Source organism: Prunus mume, linkage group LG2 (genome assembly GCF_029339155.1).
Source record: "Prunus mume cultivar Tortuosa linkage group LG2, ASM2933915v1, whole genome shotgun sequence".
NCBI lineage: Eukaryota > Viridiplantae > Streptophyta > Magnoliopsida > Rosales > Rosaceae > Prunus > Prunus mume.
The window spans coordinates 36,867,570-36,887,200 of NC_142699.1; the positions used below are offsets into that span (position 1 = coordinate 36,867,570).

At 37.2% G+C, this 19,631-nt stretch overlaps 1 pseudogene; it reads left to right on the top strand.

Moving 5' to 3' along the window:
• Nucleotides 1-16,588: 16,588 nt before the first annotated feature.
• Nucleotides 16,589-18,367, top strand: LOC103340283 (AAA-ATPase At2g18193-like; annotated as a pseudogene).
• Nucleotides 18,368-19,631: the final 1,264 nt, after the last annotated feature.

A 19,631-nucleotide genomic window follows, 5' to 3' on the forward strand; every position in this document is an offset into this window, starting at 1 on the left:
AACCAACCATAATGCTTTATTAATGAATATATAAACTCAAAAATAGTTTCTTTCATAAAACTTGAAGATTCAATAGTTATTACATAGTTAACCAATCTTTATTCTACAACAAACATAATTCCTAACAAGACCTACATACTCCTAATCCAAGCATTCCTCATCCAAACATACAAATGATGCACAACTGAAGTCTCCTCCATCATCCCTGTAAATAAATCAAAATGACAAAGAGAGAAAAAGAAAAAGAAAACTAAGATTATAAACATAAAAAATTAGGTGGAAGAGAAATTTTACCATTGGTCCATATTTTCATAGAAAACTTGTAAAATGAGCATAAAAAAGACCATCGAGAACCTGCAAATTTTCAACAACAAAAAAACATACGACTCACATAGAAAACCTGCAAAAGAAAAAGTTATAAGTCTGCAAGCTTCCTCCTCATCTCCTGATAACCAAATTAGAAAATCTAAAAATAAACTAGAAATATAAAAAAATATGTAAACAAACCAGACAAATCAAGAGAGACAAAATCTGAAATTAGGGAGACAAAGAACATACCAAAAACGCAAAGAGACTAATCTAGAATTCACTAGCAAGATATAGAAGGGTATTAAGAGATTAGGTGACTTTCAAATCAAACCTTTCAACCAACTTTGATTCTCAAATACAGAACATCCCTCTACATCTTATGGATCTGCGAAGACCTCAATCTCTCAACTCCTTCATTGATATCGATTTTTTGATCATTTTGTAGAGAGTTTCATGAGGGTGTTTTAGAGAGTGCATGAGGGTTTCAAGGAGGGAGAGATAAGGTTTTCAGAGACGGGGGAAAATATGAAAATTTGTCGAGCGCAAATTCACTTAAGTAGCCTTTTTTTAGAGTGTTTTAAAAGACGACACTTGTTAATGAGAGATAAGATTTTCAAAGACGGGTGAAAATTTGAAAATTTGTCGAGCACGACTTCACTTAAGCACCCATTTTTTAGCGTGTTTTAAAAGACGACGCTTCTTGTAAAAAAAAAATTGTCATCTTTACACATAATAGACGACGGTTTTTTATAAACAGCGTCATGTTTACATATAATAGACGACGGTTGTTTTATAAAAAAACGTCATCTTTACATATAATAGACGACGGTTTGTATAAAAATCGTCATCTTTACATATAATAGACGACGGTTTTTATAAAAATCGTCATCTTTACATAATAGACGACGATTTTTTTATTTATAAAAAGCATTATCTTTATTTCAAAATAGACGACCCTTTTTTAAACAAACCATCATCTTTACATATAATAGACGCCACTAGTGGATACCACAAAATCTTATGTTATATTTAACGAAAGTATAAATAAACTCTTAATTGTTAGTGAATATATTGTTTTGATGGCATACGCATTTTAAGAAACTAGTTTCAACGATCCAACCGTCAAACTTGTTTGTTTATACTTCGAGATCATATACACCAAAAATCGGAAAAAATAAACATTCAGAGATCAAGTAATGGGACAAAAAATTTTGACGGTTATAAATGAAAAATCATGATTTAATGGTTATTTTAACTCCGATTTTGATGATTTTTTACCGCTACACTCCTTGACCCTATATGAATACAATGATTGAATTTGATCTTCAATTTAAAATATTTACACTAGTGGATACCACAAAATCTTATGTTATATTTAACGAAAATATAAATAAACTCTTAATTGTTAGTGAATATATTGTTTTGATGGCATACGCATTCTAAGAAACTAGTTTCAATGATCCAACCGTCAAACTTGTTTGTTTATACTTCGAGATCATATACGCCAAAAATCGAAAAAAATAAACATTCAGAGATCAAGTAATAGGACAAAAAATTTTGATGGTTACAAATGAAAAATCATGATTTAACGGTTATTTTAACTCCGATTTTGATGATTTTTTACCGCTACACTCCTTGACCCTATATGAATACAATGACTGAATTTGATCTTCAATTTAAAATATTTACACTAGTGGATACCACAAAATCTTATGTTATATTTAACGAAAGTATAAATAAACTCTTAATTATTAGTGAATATTTTTTTTGATGGCATACGCATTTTAAGAAACTAGTTTCAATGATCCAACCGTCAAACTTGTTTGTTTATACTTCGAGATCATATACGCAAAAAATCGGAAAAAATAAACATTCAGAGATCAAGTAACGAGACAAAAATTTTGGACGGTTATAAATGAAAATTCATGATTTAACGGTTATTTTAACTCCGATTTTGATGATTTTTAACCGCTACACTCCTTGACCCTATATGAATACAATGATTGAATTTGATCTTCAATTTAAAATATTTACACTAGTGGATACCACAAATCTTATATTATATTTAACGAAAGTATAAATAAACTCTTAATTGTTAGTGAATATATTGTTTTGATGGCATACGCATTCTAAGAAACTAGTTTCAACGATCCAACCGTCAAACTTGTTTGTTTATACTTCGAGACCATATACGCCAAAAATCGGAAAAAATAAACATTCAGAGATCAAGTAACGGGACAAAAAATTTCGACGGTTATAAATGAAATATCATGATTTAACGGTTATTTTAACTCCGATTTTGATGATTTTTTACCGCTACACTCCTTGACCCTATATGAATACAATGACTGAATTTGATCTTCAATTTAAAATATTTACACTAGTGGATATCACAAAATCTTATGTTATATTTAACAAAAGTAAAAATAAATTCTTAATTGTTAGTGAATATTTTGTTTTGATGGCATACGCATTCTAAGAAACTAGTTTCAACGATCCAACCGTCAAACTTATTTATTTATACTTTGAGATCATATACACCAAAAATCGAAAAAAATTAAACATTCAGAGATCAAGTAACGGGACAAAAAATTTCGACGGTTATAAATGAAAAATCATGATTTAACGGTTATTTTAACAAACCATCATCTTTACATATAATAGACGACCCTTTTTTTTATATAAAAAGCGTCATTTTTACATATAATAGACGACCATTTTTTATAAAAATATGTCATCTTTATATATAATAGACGACCATTTTTAAAAAAAAACCGTCATCTTTACTTCATAATAGACGACGGTTTTTATAAAAATCGTCATCTTTACATATAATAGACGACGGTTTTTTTTATAAAAGCGTCATCTATTATATTTAATAACGACGGTTTTTATAAAAAGCGTCATCTATTATATATAATAGACGGTTTTTATGCAAAATCGTTATCTTTACATATAATAGAGCGGTTTTTATAAAAACGTCATTTTTACATATAATAGACGACGGTTTTTTATAAAAGCGTCATCTTTACATATAAGAGCCTTTCCACGCTGCAGCCCAGCCCGAGGCTAGGGAAAAAAATGGCGTTCAAAGAGCGGCCCGGGGTGTGGGACCCACCTCCTGGGCCGCCCAAAGGCAAGTCTTACCCGAGGTCCAAAACGCGGGTCGACGCCATGTCGACGTCGGTAACGCCGACACGCGGTAATCAAAATTTTTACCGTTGGCGCGTGCATTGACGTCCGCGAGCCCAACGGCCGGAAGCCACGTGGCACGCCTCGATTTGATTCCACACCTTCATCCAACGGTGGCGATTTTCCAGCAATAAAATTATGAAAAAATCGAAATTTTTTATAAAAAATACTAAAAAATACTTTCAAATTCTGATTTTTTTTTTTCCTATAAATACCTATAAACACCCTTCACTTTCAACACCAATTCTCATACATTTTATTCTACTTCTACAATTCTTCAACATTTTTTCACTCTTCACTTAACATTTTCATCTTTTTCACATTGTATTTTTATTTCTTATTTTTATGGCTTCTTCTATTGAAACCAGAGGGGCGTGGAGCACCATGGAAGATGTTTCTTTGTGTGAGGCTTGGCTCCGAGTTTGTCATTGTCCCGTGACAGGCAATGAGATGAAATTTTTCCATATGTGGAAAAAATTCATGCCGAATTTTGAAAAAAATTCGAACTCGCCTCGTACGGAAATGGCATTGTCGAGTAGGTGGAAACTTCTCCACAAAGAGATGGCAAAATGGAGAGATGCCTTGGCAAAAGCGATGAACTTGTATAGAAGTGGGGAAAATCGTACTAACGAGGTAAGTATTTTGTAATTTTCGTTTTATTAAGTTTAATGTCCTAATATATATATGTTGTTAATATTTATTGCATTTTCAATATTTTGTTAATATTTCTTGCATTTTCAATATGTTGTTAATATTTCTTGCATTTCCAATTGTTTCTTCATATTTCTTGCATTTTCAATATGTTGTTAATATTTATTGCATTTCCAATTGTTTCTTCATATTTCTTGCACTTCCAATTTATTTGTAAGGTTAATTGCATTTCCATTATTTTTATTTTGTTACTTGCATATCCAATATATTTTAAATATTTATTGCATTGCCATTTTTTTGTTAAATAGCTCATTCAAGCACAGATGTGGTTCGGTGCAACCGGGGTGGCAAAAAAAGGTTCACCCATCATGAATGTTGGGAGGTGGTGAAATATTGTAAACGGTTCATAATTATTCCCACGGGTCCCGACGTTGTGTTAAACGAGACGCCTCTCCGTGATTCAACGACATCGGATTCACCTCTCGATTCCCCTATGAGTGAAGACTCACCCATCCAAAAGAACCGAGGCCCATTGGCCAAAAGGCTGCGAAGGCAAAGAAAGCGGGTAATTCAAGCAATTTTAATTCAAAGTTTTTGGAGGAAATTGCAAGGCAAAACTCCATAAGAATTGAAATGGAGCAGAAACGCCAAGATATGGAGGTGGCAATTCAAGCCGAGTGTGCACGAGAAAAGGAGTATTTGGGCAAAAAAGATATGCAGAAGACGGATCGGGAAACCATGGCAATGGATACAAGTCATATGTCCCCCGAAACAAAACAATATTGGAAGCTAGAACGGAGGGATGTTATGAGAAGAAGACTTTTCCAAGACGATGGGCCTAGCAACACGGATTGGTTAAATGATCAAAACCATTAAATTAGTTGGCATACCTTTTATGTATTTTTATTTTTCATGTTTTGTATTAAAGTTGGTGTACTTCATGTATTTTATTTTAGTAGTAGTAATTCTTAATGACTTGTATTGGATTTCTTTATTTAATAAACAAAGCATTCAATAAAAGACCATTTTATTCAACATATTCCATACATCAAACATAACATAATTAAAATGAAAACAAAAACTACAAACAAGGCACAATAATAAATAAAAAAACAACACAACCAAACCATAAGCAATAGTAAACAACACAACCAAACCATAAGTAAATAAAACATAACCAAAGCATCTATGCTCCATCATTCATCTTCATTCCCTTTCACCGCCCATATATGCTCTATCAAGTCAAGTTGACGGCTTTCATGAATATACGAAGATTGCATCTCTGTATATCGATCTATCATCCGGGTCATCATACGATTGTCCCTCAACAACGGTTCCGGCTCAAACGGTTCTCCATTTGGCCCCATGGGCATTTCATAAATCCGGGTCATCGCCGTGTTTATTGGATCCGGCTCATAGACCTCTCCAGCATCATAATCGTACTCATCCTCCACAATCATATTATGGAGGATGATGCAAGTCATCATAATGCTTCAAGGATCTCCTCATCAAACATACGGGCCGCACCTCGAACAATCAACCATCGAGCTTGAAGGATGCCAAAACACCTTTCGACATCTTTCCTGTATCCTTCTTGATAGGTAGCAAATAATTTTTGCTTATGGGATCGGGGATTCGGAATGGATTTGACAAATGTGGTCCACCTTGGGTAGATACCGTCAGCTAGATAATACCCCGTCTGGTAGACTGTATTGTTGACTTGATAGGTAATATTGGGGCCTTGGCCGCTCAAAACATCTTTGAAGATCGGAGATTGACCCAGAACGTTGAGGTCATTTTGGGCTCCGGCAACTCCGAAGAAAGCATGCCAAACCCATGTGTCGAAGCCAGCAACGGCTTCCAGGATGATACTTTTTGTGCCTTTTCTATTTCCGTAATCACCTTGCTAGGCAGTTGGGCAATTCTTCCATTGCCAATGCATGCAGTCGATGCTACCAATCATTCCTGGAAATCCTCGAGCTTCGGCTTTTTGTAGAAGCCGTTGGAGGTCCCGGGAGTAGGTCTACGCAGGTAGTCCCTAGTGTACAGATTTTCAACTGCATCACAAAATCTTACCAAAGCCTCCAACGTAGTAGACTTCCCCATTCGGGCAACCTCATCCACCTGATCAGCAGATGCTCCATACGCCAACATTCATATAACATGTAAGCTTTTGCTCGGAAGAAGGCCCAAAACCCCAGTAGCATCACACTTTTGAACAAAGTATGCATCATAATTGCAAATATCATGCATGACTTTATTGAACAAATGAGGTTGCATTCTAAATCGCCTTCGAAAATCAACATCAGAGTACAAAGCAGTTGGGATAAAATAATCTTCCAAAAGATTCTTACCCCGAGAATGCCTATGTCTGTCCACATTCCGGCGACGCCGACTTGTGAACCACGGCGGCGACCTTGGTTCTCTTCCTCTTCCATTGCCACTGCTATGAGAACTTGTTCATCGACTTGCCTCTGCAACTCATTGATTTCATCGGCTCTACGGTTTCTCTCCTTTCTTTCTCTCTCGTGCCTCTCCAAGCATCTCCTATATTCTTCCATTGAGAATGAATGGAGTATGAATTCTAAACTCTAAGAAATGAAAATATTGAAAGATGTGGTGTGAGAGGTATGATGTGAGCCTCTGGTTTTATAGAAAAATTTGGCAAGATAGAGATGCCACGTGGCTTGATTTGATTGGATGAAAATCTTATCTGAAATTTGAAATTCATCCGAAATTTGAACCCAAATTTATCTGAAATTTGAATTTTGAAATTCATCAGAAATTTGAACCCAAATTCATCTGAATTTTGAATTTTGAAATTCATCCGAAATTTGAATTTTGAAATTCATTCGAAATTTGAACCCAAAAATTTATCTGAAATTTGAATTTTGAAATTCATCCGAAATTTGAACCCAAAAATCTTATCTCGAAATTTTATCCGATTATGAATAGTGTTGACACGTAGGAACCCGTAAATCTTATCCGAAAATATTATCCAAATTAATTATTGAGGTAAAAAAAATTGTGAATAAAACAAAAAAATGAATAGTAACTGCCCTTAGCTAGGGCAACGGGTGGAAACACAAAATTCTGATTTTGCAAGGGCAACCACTATTCACGTGAATAGTGGCTGCCCTAGCTCCCCCCCTTGCCATGGCTAAGGGCAAATGGGTGGAGTTGCTCTAATAGACGACGGTTTTATAAAAGCGTCATATTTACATATAATAGACGACGGTTTTTATAAAAAGCATCATCTTTACAAATAATAGACGACGGTTTGTATAAAAAGCGTCATCTTTACATATAATAGACGACGGTTCTTTCAAAACAACCATGTCTTTACCAAAAAAAGGACACTTGATTTTTAAAAGACGACACTTGTCATACCTACTGTCGTTGTTTTTTGGTCAGATTTTAACTCTGAAGAAAACCTTTTTAATAAGACGACGCTTTTTATTTGTGTGCGTCGTTATAAAAAAAATTCAACAGACCTCAGTTTTTTTGTTGTTTAAGTCACTTATCTACGACGGTTTTTGTTACCGTCGTTTTTAAATACAACGACGGTTTTTTCTTCTACCGTCGTCTTTTTCACTTTTTGTAGTAGTGTACCTCAAAGTTCTCTCCGCAGAGTTGGGTTTGGGAATTTTCTGGAGAAATTGGCTTCTAGTATAGCAGGTGATGTTGTCCAATTGCTTGATCCCAGTCCACAAAACACAGTGAAAAAAGTACGCAGGCAGTTTGTTGCCCTGGATTACTTTGCTCAAGGGAGAAATGGGGTAAGAAGCTGATGGTTTTATATGTAGCGATATTGGGTACGTCAAGAAGCTCAAAAAGATGAACATTCCTGGAGCCAAGAAGCTACTTGAGAGATTGGAGAGAGGGAAATTGACAAGTTTCTTCACAAGAAAATAGAGGGAAGAAATGCAACTGTACCTTCTGTAAGCCTTTCTTTTTCTCTGCTTATATGTAGTTGTTTCATTGTCCATAAGAAACGAAGTAGTTTATCATATTGAACTTGAATGCGCAAGCCTGGTGGTATATGTCATGTTGTCTATGTTCTGTTACGAGTCTATTATACTATGTTCTATTATTTGTAAATGTTTCTGGGATGCCATAACTACATTAGCCCTTACATCAAAGCTTCCCTTGTCAATCAAGTGAGCTTTTGCAGAACGATTCATAGTTCAAATTAGGTTCTCTCTTACTCTATCATTATCATTATTATTTATTTATTTATTTATTCTCATTTAATCAAATTAATCTTTACAGGGTTATTGCTAGTTATCTTGAATTCCTCAAGATTGTAGAGGTAGAGCTTAGATAGATATCCCTGCATGAATGTTGATCTCATTTTTTGGAGATGGTCGCAGACTATATACCTGTTTATAGTCATCTGCAGGACTTTAAAGTAAAGTTCTGAGTCCAAGCTTCATATCCCTTGTATAAAATCTTCAAGCAGTCATGTGATCCATATGGAAGTATGCTTCATTGATGGCAACAAGTCCATATTGTAGATGGTAGAGCCCAATTGGGTTTTTTGGGAAGCAAGACTCTTTCTGTGTTGGCAGATTTTGCTTTTAGTTTGACCTTTTCTTCACTCGTCCACCGACTGAAACTATAAACTGCATAAAATGTGTCTTTTCATTTTGTATTTCTTGCTGGATTTAATTTTGTAGCTATGGCATATTGGATCAGGCATTTTCGAACAATTTATACCAGAATAATGTTTTGTTTGCTCAATGGAGCCTGAATTATCCGGGAGTTCAATAGTATGTACTGCATGCATCACTACAAGAAAAAAGGTCAGTAGTGACCAATTTCTCAGTGACTACACATTGATAGTCACTAATTCTTTGTGTTGTAGTGACCAATACTTGAGAATGGTTACTAAATAGAATTTGTGACGAGCTTCTAGTGACCACCCAGTGACCACCAATATTTGGACACTAATTGCATTCAGTGACCAAAAACGGTATTTTCTGTGACCAAGTGGCTGGCCACTAATACCTGTTTTTCTTGTAGTGCATGTGTTCAGTTGGACATATATAAGGTAGTGCACTATTAGATTTATGCTTGTGTTTAGATTGATCTGTGTAAATAGCATGCACACTAGACTATTAAATAGGAGAGTACTCCCTAAAAGAGAGTTAAGCAAGCTGGGATAGCACGAGTGTGGTACAAATATGACATGTTTCAAACAATTTGGCACCAAAACCAATTGGCACACGCATGCCAAGGGGCTAGTTTATTTAAAATATTAGTATAAACGACACTTATATGTTTTTGTTCAATAATAAGTTATCAATGTCATCCTCTCAATGATTTTTAAAATGTATTCCAACCTAGGTAATTATATGTTGGGAGCTTCACTATTATGCCAAATATAAGGGCCTAAATTATAAATAAATAAAAACTACATGAACAGAAGTGAAATCGCAAAGCTTTCGTATTTAGAAATAAAAGCAAAAATAGAAAACTTGTTTCAAGGACATTCCAACTAGGATTCAGATTGCTTACCTGGAATTAGATGGTATTTCCCTGTGCTTGTCTTGCATAAGCTTAGATAATTCAATGGCTGCCACAAGTTGTGCATCTCATCGAGTAAATGCTGAGCTCGTAGCAAACAGGAATATAAACGTCTATGAATAAAAATGGGATTTAAACTGCTATTAACTTTTAATTCTATAAAGAAAAAAGAATGGTGGCTGAGTCATAAAGCAACCTTCTCAGCTTGAGCAAAATTTCCATTTTCCCTCTGACTGAAAGTTCTGGTAACAACTAGTTTCATAAGCAAGGTATAAAAAAGTTTATCTCACATTTCTCAACATATTGAAAAGATCTCACACTTGTCAAAGAAAGAAAAGACAAGCTTACGTTGAACTGCATTGATTCACATCACAAAACGTTAAAAGAAAATTTCACTCAATCTCACAAAGACACAATCATGTTCTTAAAGAAATATCTCTTCCAAACATAGAAATAAATTATTTTGGTTTACCAGGATTGTGTCCTCAACAAGCGCATTTTATTTATTTCATAAGCAAATTATATTTGTAGACATTAACATGGGCAAACTTACTCGAATAATTTCCAATGCCAAGAAAATTGCCAAAGTTGCAAGAAACTTTGGCTGGAAAAGAATCATACAGTGAGCATATCTACTACCCAGAAACTTAAGCCAATTTATGTTTTTGCAAACACAACTACTACCGATAAAGAGGAAGGAGCCCATAAGTGGGAACCCATAAAATCAAAGCCCTAAAATCCAAAAAAAATAGAACATTAAGTGAATGCAATAGAAAATGCAAAACATATTTTGAAAATTTATAAGAGATCTCAGATATTAGGGTGGGTGTTCTAGTGACATGGGGATTTTGGGCTTCCAACTGAGAGAACGGCAGGAGGGACAACACAGGTAGAGGGACACAACGAATAGAAAAATGAAAGATATACCAAATGAGAGCAGTAATAGGGCTTTTGGACCTCGATTTTCGATAGGGAAAGGAAAGAGAGAGAGATGACGGCGGGGAGGGATATCGATGCAGAGAAACTAAGAGAGCAAGACAGAGATGGAGTTTGAGAGGAGAGAAACTGAGCGGGCGGAGAAAGAGAGGGGGAGTTCGAGAGAAAGGTACCCATTCTGACCAAAGAAAATAGAAGACGTTTTGAGAGGAGAATGTATTTGAGAGGAACAAGATGGAGTCTGAAAAGAAGTGCGGGAGCGTGAAAAATTTGGAGGGAGTAGGCCTCCTTCCACCGCAACAATTTCACACAGTTTCGCTTAGGACTACTTTTTCTGAGCCGTGAGATTAGATCTAACGGTGTTCTCACGTAGAGGTTCTCAAATAGAAATCCTCACGAGAGACCAGCCTGTGTAGTTTACATGTGAATGGGCCAATGAGTGTGGTTTGTGGAAGTGGGCTTTGTCCTCTCAATCCTAATTTATCCGGGGCCTAGCAAGCCAATAAAATTCAGAGCAAAGTAACAGGTTGATAATCGTGTGTGAGACTATAATGGTGGGTTACAATAAAGAATTATAATGAGAGAGTCCTTAATAGCCATTCGATCAATGAAAGCTTTTGTTGGAAATTTAGAAAACTCAAATAACCTGAGATAGAAAGCTTTTGTTGAACTGAAGTAAATTCTGATTGACTGAAACACAGCTTAAATAACACGTACAAGATAACTGACTCAGATAATGGAATGAACAACTAAACATCCCACTACAACCAATACTAACAGCCTTATCCCACAACTAGAACACTCCTATTGAATAGGTAAACCACAACTGATTTCCTAAAACATAGGAACCAACGTTTATTGAATTACAAATAACATAAATAATTTCTAACACCCTCCCTTAAACTGAACGTTCTTCAGACTTCAGTTTAGAAAGAGTCTCCAAGTAACTTTGTTGTTGCTGCTGCTGCTTCACCATTAAAAAGATCCTTCCTGGAACACACCCCTAACGAATTCCTCAAATTCACAAACACGGGTAACTTGAGTGGCTTGGTCATAATGTCTGCAATCTGATCTTCACTCTTGCAATAATTCAAATCAATGATTCCATCTTTGCAAAGATCACGCACTCACATGGATGTGCTTAGTTCTTCCATGTAGAACAGGATTCTTCCCAACTTTGATTGCTGAGATGTTGTCACAGTAAATAAGAGTAGGACCTTGCTGCTGGAAGTATAATTCTTCAAGTAACCTTCTCAACCATATGGCTTGACAAGCACATGTAGTTGAAGCCACAAATTCAGCTTCTGTGGTTGAGAGAGTAACAATTTGCTGCTTCTTGGAAGACCATGATATTGCTCCTGTCCCCATCATAAACACATAGCCTGATGTACTTTTACTATCATCTGGATCACCTGCATAATCACTATTAGTGTAACCCAACAAATTAGATATCTTCTCCTTCTTGTAGAAAATTCCGTACTCCTTAGTCCCTTGCAAATATCTGAATATCCTTTTTGCAGCCATAAGGTGAGACTCCATTGGACTTTCCATGTACTGACTAATAAGACTTACAGCATGCATTATGTCAGGTCTGGTTGCTGTGAGGTACATGAGGTTGCCAACAATTTGCTTGAAAAGCGTACCATCAACTTTCTTTCCTCCGGGATTCTTAGTCAGCTTCAATCCCAGTTCAGTTGGAGTACCAACTGAGTTGCAATTCTGCATTTCAAACCTGTCCAAAATACTCTGGACATATTTTTTCTGTGAAATGAAAATACCACCAACAGATTGTACCACTTCAATGCCAAGAAAGTAATGCATCAGTCCTAAATCTGACATGTCAAATTCATTCATCATAGAATGCTTAAAATCATCAAACATGGCCTCATGGTTTCCTGTGTAGATCAAATCATCTACATATAAGCATACAATGAGTATCTTCCCCTCATCTCCAATTTTTATGAACAGTGTATGCTCATATGGGCATTTTTGAAAACCTTTCCTCAAAAAATAAGCATCTATACGACTGTACCAAGCTCGGGGTGCTTGTTTCAGTCCATATAATGCCTTTTTTAACTTATATACCTTATTTTCATGCCCTTGCTTCACATAACCAGGGGGTTGGTCTACATATACCTGCTCATGCAGATCGCCATGAAGGAAGGCGAACTTCACATCTAACTGAAAGATGGGCCAAGCATTCTGTGCAGCAAGTGAAAGAACCAAACGAATGGTATCAAGTCTCACAACTGGAGCAAAGACTTCTTTGTAATCAACACCATACTCTTGCTTGTAGCCTTTTGCAACTAGGCTTGCTTTGTACTTATCAACTTCTCCATTTTCATTGAACTTCGTCTTGTAAACCCACTTGACACCAATGGTTTTCTGTCCTTTGGGAAGATCTGTCAATTCCCACGTTTTATTTTTCTCAATTGCTTTGATATCCTCAGCCATGGCTTTCTGCCATTTTGATTCTTGGACAGCATCTTGGAATGACACAGGATCACAATCTGAAAATAAGGTATAATGACTAAGTTCTTCTTCAGAATCACAATTAATTCCACTGACCTCATAATCTTGCATCCATGCAGGTCTTTTCCTTGTGCGTGATGGTCGTGGACTAAATGATTGCACCTCATTTAGTTCAGTGGCTGGAACTTTAGAGGATTGCAGTGGCTCTGCAATCCCTGAAGCATCATTTTCTTCATCAAAGCTTACAGGAATTTGCTTGTGTCTTGTGCCATTTTCAGTCCAATTCCACGCATTTTCTTCATCAAACACCACATCTCGACTGATGATGATCTTCTTTGTGACAGGATTTATCAACTTATAGGCCTTTGAGTGGTCACTGACCCCAAGAAATACACACTTCTCACCCTTGTCATCCAATTTCTTCCTCTTCTTGTCAGGGACATGAGCACAGGCTATGCAGCCAAAGATTTTAAAATGATCCACTGCTGGTTTGTGTCCCTTCCACGCTTCCTCAGGTGTCATATTCTTGACAACTAGTGTGGGACTTCGATTCAACACGTGAATGCTCCAATTCACCGCCTCTGGCCAGAAAAGTTTTGGAATGTTTCTCTTGGCCAACATGCAGCGAACCATGTTTAGAATTGTGCGATTCTTCCTCTCACATACACCATTTTGTTGTGGTGTGTACGCTGCAGTGAGCTGTCTTCGAATGCCATTGACATCACAAAAACAGAAAACTCTTGTGAGTTGAACTCTCTACCACGATCTGTTCGAAACACTTTGATAGGCTTTCCCACATCATGCTCAACACAAGCTTTGAAGCTTTTGAATGTTGAAAATGCTTCTGATTTTTCTTGCAAGAAATATACCCACGTCTTCCGACTGTAGTCATCAATAAATGTTATGAAATACCTATTTTTCCCATTTGATGCAGGATTTATGGGTCCACATATGTCGGAATGAACCAGCTCCAAAGGTTGCTGAGCTCTCCAAGCCTTCTCTTTTGGAAAGGACTCACGATGCTGCTTTCCGATCATACATTCTTCACAAATTTGAGCAGGATAATCAATTTCTGGGAGACCAGTTACCATATTCTTCTTGTGCAATGTCTTCAGACCATTAAAATTGAGATGACCATATCGGAAATGCCAAAGCCACGCCATATTTTCAACCTTGGCAGTCAGACAAGCTTGAACATCTTTTTGGATTGACAAAGGAAACAATCGATTCTTTGTCATCTTCACTTGAGCAATCGTTCCTCTTCTTGGATCATTGATCTCACAAGTGCCTTCTTTGATGGTGATCACATAACCCTTCTCTTGCAGCTGGCCAATGCTAAGCAAATTGGTTTTTAAGGCAGGAGCATAATACACATTAGAAATGGTTTGAAGAGAGTTATCCTTTGCTTTGATTTGGATATCACCCTTCCCCATCACTGAAATCACAGAATCATCACCAAATTTCACAATAGTATGAAATGAATCATCTAAATGATGAAAATCATACTTACTCCCACACATATGATTGCTACACCCTGAGTCAATGTACCACCAATTGGAACGGGATTCCTTCTTTGTATCGCAAGCCATAAGAAGAGTTTCTTCATCTCCTTGAGTAAAGTTTGATGCCTCACCCTTTTCTTTAGACATGTTAGTGTAGCATTCAGAGCGATAGTGACTGTACTTGCCACACCTATAGCACTCAATCTATGATTTGTCGTGTTTAGACTCATGATGGCTTTGTTGTCTATATTGACCTCTGCCTCTGCCTCTGGAATCGGAATTTCCTTTACTGCTGGAATCGGAATTTCCTCTACTGCCAAAATCATGATTTCCTCTGCCTCTTCCTCTTCCTCGACCTCTACCTCGACCACGACCGGAACCTCTCCATGATGAGGATTCATTGCTGGTGCAGCTTTTCAAAGCTTTTTCCTCTGTTGTAGTATCTTGACTTTTAAATTTCTGCTCATGCACCAACAGTGAACTATGGAATTCATCAATTGACATTGTTTCAATGTCATTTGCTTCCTCAATTGCACAAACAACATAGTTAAACTTTGGCGACATTGAACACAAAATTTTTTCAATGATTGTGACATCATCCATCTTGTCACCATGAAGCCGCATCTTACTTGCAATTGCCATCGCCTTTGAGAAGTATTCATCAACAGAATCTTCTAGTTTCATGTGAAGAGTTTCAAAATCTCTTCGAAGTGCTTGAAGTTGTGCACGCTTCACCTTAGTGGAACCTTGATACTTTTTCTTCATAGACTCCCATATTTGCTTGGAAGTGTCCTTCTGGAGAATAGTCTCCAAAATGGATCGATCAATCGCTTGGAAGAGGTAGTTTTTCAATTTCAGGTCCTTCAATTTCTGTTCATCAAGTCTTTTCTATTGCGCTTCTGTCAACACCACTCCTTCTGCTAGTTCAGCAATTCCATCTTCAATGAGAGTCCAATACTCTTTGGATCTCAGAAAATTCTCCATTAACATGCTCCAATGGTCATAATGACCATCAAAGCGAGGTATGGCTGGCTGCACGTAGTTCTCTTGAACCTTGTCGGATGCCATCAGTCCTTGCTGCTGCAAGACAAGAAAGCTGCTGCTTTTTGGAGAATATTAAGTCAGGCCTAGTGGGGCCTCTGATACCAGATGTTGGAAATTTAGAAAACTCAAATAACCTGAGATAGAAAGCTTTTGTTGAACTGAAGTAAATTCTGATTGACTGAAACACAGCTTAAATAACACGTACAAGATAACTGACTCAGATAATGGAATGAACAACTAAACATCCCACTACAACCAATACTAACAGACGTCTCCCACTACTACCAATACTAACAGCCTTATCCCACAACTAGAACACTCCTATTGAATAGGTAAACCACAACTGATTTCCTAAAACATAGGAACCAACGTTTATTGAATTACAAATAACATAAATAATTTCTAACAATCTCCCTGAGAAAGAAATGTGGTTCAAAGTTTTAAGTACAAATGAAGGTAAAGTCCATTAGAGTTTGAGAAACCCAAATCCAGGAGAAGTCCAAGATTGGGCTTCCTGTCTCTCGATGTGGTCCAATTCACATCTCCAATCTCTCTCCCTAACGAGGGAAGTTGCATAGCAGCAGAGTAAAACCTCTGTAATATTCTCTTCATGCAATTCAAAATATGTGTGACGAAAAATATCATGCTTTTTTGTTTCTTTTTGTTTTTGTGTTTATTTATTTTTTGAGGAAATGCAGTTGGTATGCTTGTAGTAGATAACTAAAACCAAGTACTAATTCTTCTTTTAGCAGCAAAAGGAGTGCATCTAACTACTCTCTGAAACTCTGCAACTCTGAAACAGAGATGGAAACTCTTCTTTAACTTCGCTCATTCATAAAAGAAAAATCATTACTTCTTACTTAGCCAACCGATGCCCCAAACCCATATTTTTGAAACTAAAACTACACACTGTTTTCTCTGAACCATCTTATCCAACAACACCATCCTCTTTAATGGCCGAAGAACTCATTCCGGAGCCTTTCCGCTCCTACATATTCTCCTCCATCAATTATCTGCTTACCCCTTTTGTCTCCACCAAGCTCACTCTCATCGTCGATGAGCACTCCGGCATGATACGCAACCAAGTTTACGACGCCGTCGAGGTCTACCTCCACACCAAGATGGGCCCCTCCACTGAGCGCCTCCACGTCAGCAAAACGCCCCCGGGGAAGGCCATCTCCGTCGCCATGACGAAAGGCGATGACGAGGTGATCGCCGACACCTTCGACAACGTCAAGCTCTGGTGGCGTTTCTCGTCGGAGAGCAAGAAGGTCGGCACGAAAGACAAGACTGTTGAGAAGCGCTCCTTTGAGCTGACCTTCTGCAAGAAACATAAAGACAAGGTTCTGAGCTCCTACCTGCCCTTTGTGCTTGCTCGAGCCGATGCCATCAGAGCAGAGCAAAAGGTTGTCAAGCTTTACGGCCGCCATCTCTGGCCGAGCAACGACGACGACGAGGAAAATTCTTATTGGGGCTCTGTGAATCTGGAGCACCCATCAACGTTTGACACGATGGCCCTGGATGCAGAGCTCAAGAGAAGCCTTATGGAGGATTTGGAGAGGTATAAGAATGTGGGAGAGGATTGGAAAAGAGGCTACTTGTTGTATGGCCCTCCTGGTACAGGTAAATCGAGTCTGATAGCGGCCATGGCTAATTATCTTAAGTTCGATGTGTACGATTTGGAGCCTTGTGCTATTTACAACGACTCTCATTTGAGGAGGGTGCTGCTGTCCACCACCAGTCGTTCTATTTAGGTGATTGAGAATATTGATTGCTGGAGAGTTGATGCTGGAAACAGGGCGGCCGATTCTAAATCGAAATCGGATTCTGAAGACCAGGTTAGTACCTGTTTTGTCTCTTTTTTTATTTATTTTTTATTTTAATTTTTATATACTTACTTACATCTTATTTTTATGATCAAGTATTCAATCTTTTACAATATGTAAGGCCAAATTACAATTTTGATTCCACTAGTTTGAAGTTTGAATATTAGTCCTTTTAGTTTTATTTTGATAGTTTTATGTAATATGTGATTTGGTCATTTGTCCTGTAAATAATAACTAAATTAGATATGCATGGCCTCATGATCCAATTGCAGGTGACACTATCAGGCCTGCTAAACTTCATAGATGGTTTATGGTCAAGCTGTGGTGACAAGAGAATTATTGTGTTCACCACAAACCGCAAGGATCGGCTTGACCCTGCATTGCTGCGTCCTGGTTGAATCGATGTCCAAATTCAACTCCCATATTGCACCACAACCGGGTTCAGGACTTTAGCCTCTAACTACCTTGGCATTGGTGACGACAACCGTCACCGCCTTTGCGGAGAAATTGAAGGGTTGATAGAGAGCACGGAGGTCACCCCTGCAGAGGTTGCTGAGGAGTTCATGAGGAGTGATGATGCTTATTTGGCTCTTCAAGAACTTGTCAATTTGCTCAAGCGCAAGAAGCCCAAGGGAGAGAAGGAAAAATTGCCAATCAAGAAGCCAGGAGGCAGGAAATGGAAAACAAAGTTGCCGAGGTTTTAGATAAACCCTCCTAGTTCATGTTTTAAAATTAGATTTAACTTTAAACCCTTTTGAGATACATTCAGCTTTGAAGGTCCATTTTATGATATCTTATCTGATGTAATGATATGCATTTAGCTTTGAAACTCTCTTCTATGATATTTAAGTGATAAATTATGTAATTATTAATGAACTGTGGAAGCGAAAAGTGTTTCACTCTCAGTGATCAAATGGTTGTATACTTGCAGTTGACTTGCTCTATTTACAGCCTCAGTTTCTCTTGTAGAACTAAAAGTTTGATTGGTTGAGTTGAGTCCCTTCATAGGAAACTAAATCAGCTAACATACTTTGTGATATTTCTGCATTTTCTCAGTAACCAAACCATTGGATGTATTTGATTAATGTTCACTCTCACTGTTTTTAGCTTAATGTGGTTTCTCAGCAACCAAACGATTGGATGTATGGGTCAGCAAGGGCATGGGCATCCCACAACAATGGGAGTGGTGGGTAGTGCAGCTCAAGCATCATATGGTGTGAACCCGTATCAGTCTGGCCACATGATGGGGCTGTCTCCCACGGGATCAGTTGGATTGGTGCAATCTCGTACTCAGCTGGCGGTCCTCCCGCCTCTTCTCAGCTTGCACAACACCAACTAGCTTATCAGCACATCCACCAGCAACAACTCCAAAGTTTTTGGGCAGAGCAGTATCAAGAAATTGAGCAGGCACTACTACAAAAAGTGAAAAAGACGACCAAAAAAAGACGACAGTAGAAGAAAAAACCGTCGTTGTATTTAAAAAGACGATGGTAACAAAAAACCGTCGTGGATAAGTGACTTAAACACAAAAAAACGGAGGTACTGTTGAATTTTTTTTTATAACGACGCACACAAATAAAAACGTCGTCTTATTAAAAAGGTTTTCTTCAGAGTTAAAATATGACCAAAAAACGACGACAGTAGATATGACAACCGTTGTCTTTTAAAAATCAAGTGTCATTTTTTTGGTAAAGACATGGTTGTTTTGAAAGAACCGTCGTCTATTATATGTAAAGATGACGCTTTTTATACAAACCGTCGTCTATTATTTGTAAAGATGACGCTATTTATAAAAACAGTCGTCTATTATATGTAAAGATGACGCTTTTATAAAACCGTCGTCTATTATATATAAAGATGACGCCTTTTTATAAAAACCGTCGTCTATTATATGTAAAGATGACGCTTTTATAAAACCGTCGTCTATTATATATAAAGATGACGCCTTTTTATAAAAACCGTCGTCTATTATATGTAAAGATGATGCTTTTTCTAAAAAACCGTCTTCTATTATATCTAATAGATGACGCTTTTTATACAAAACGTCGTCTATTATATGTAAAGATGACGCTTTTTATAAAAACCGTCCTCTATTATATGTAAAGACGACGCTTTTTATAAAAAGCGTCGTCTATTATTTGTAAAGATGACGTTTTTTATAAAAAACAAC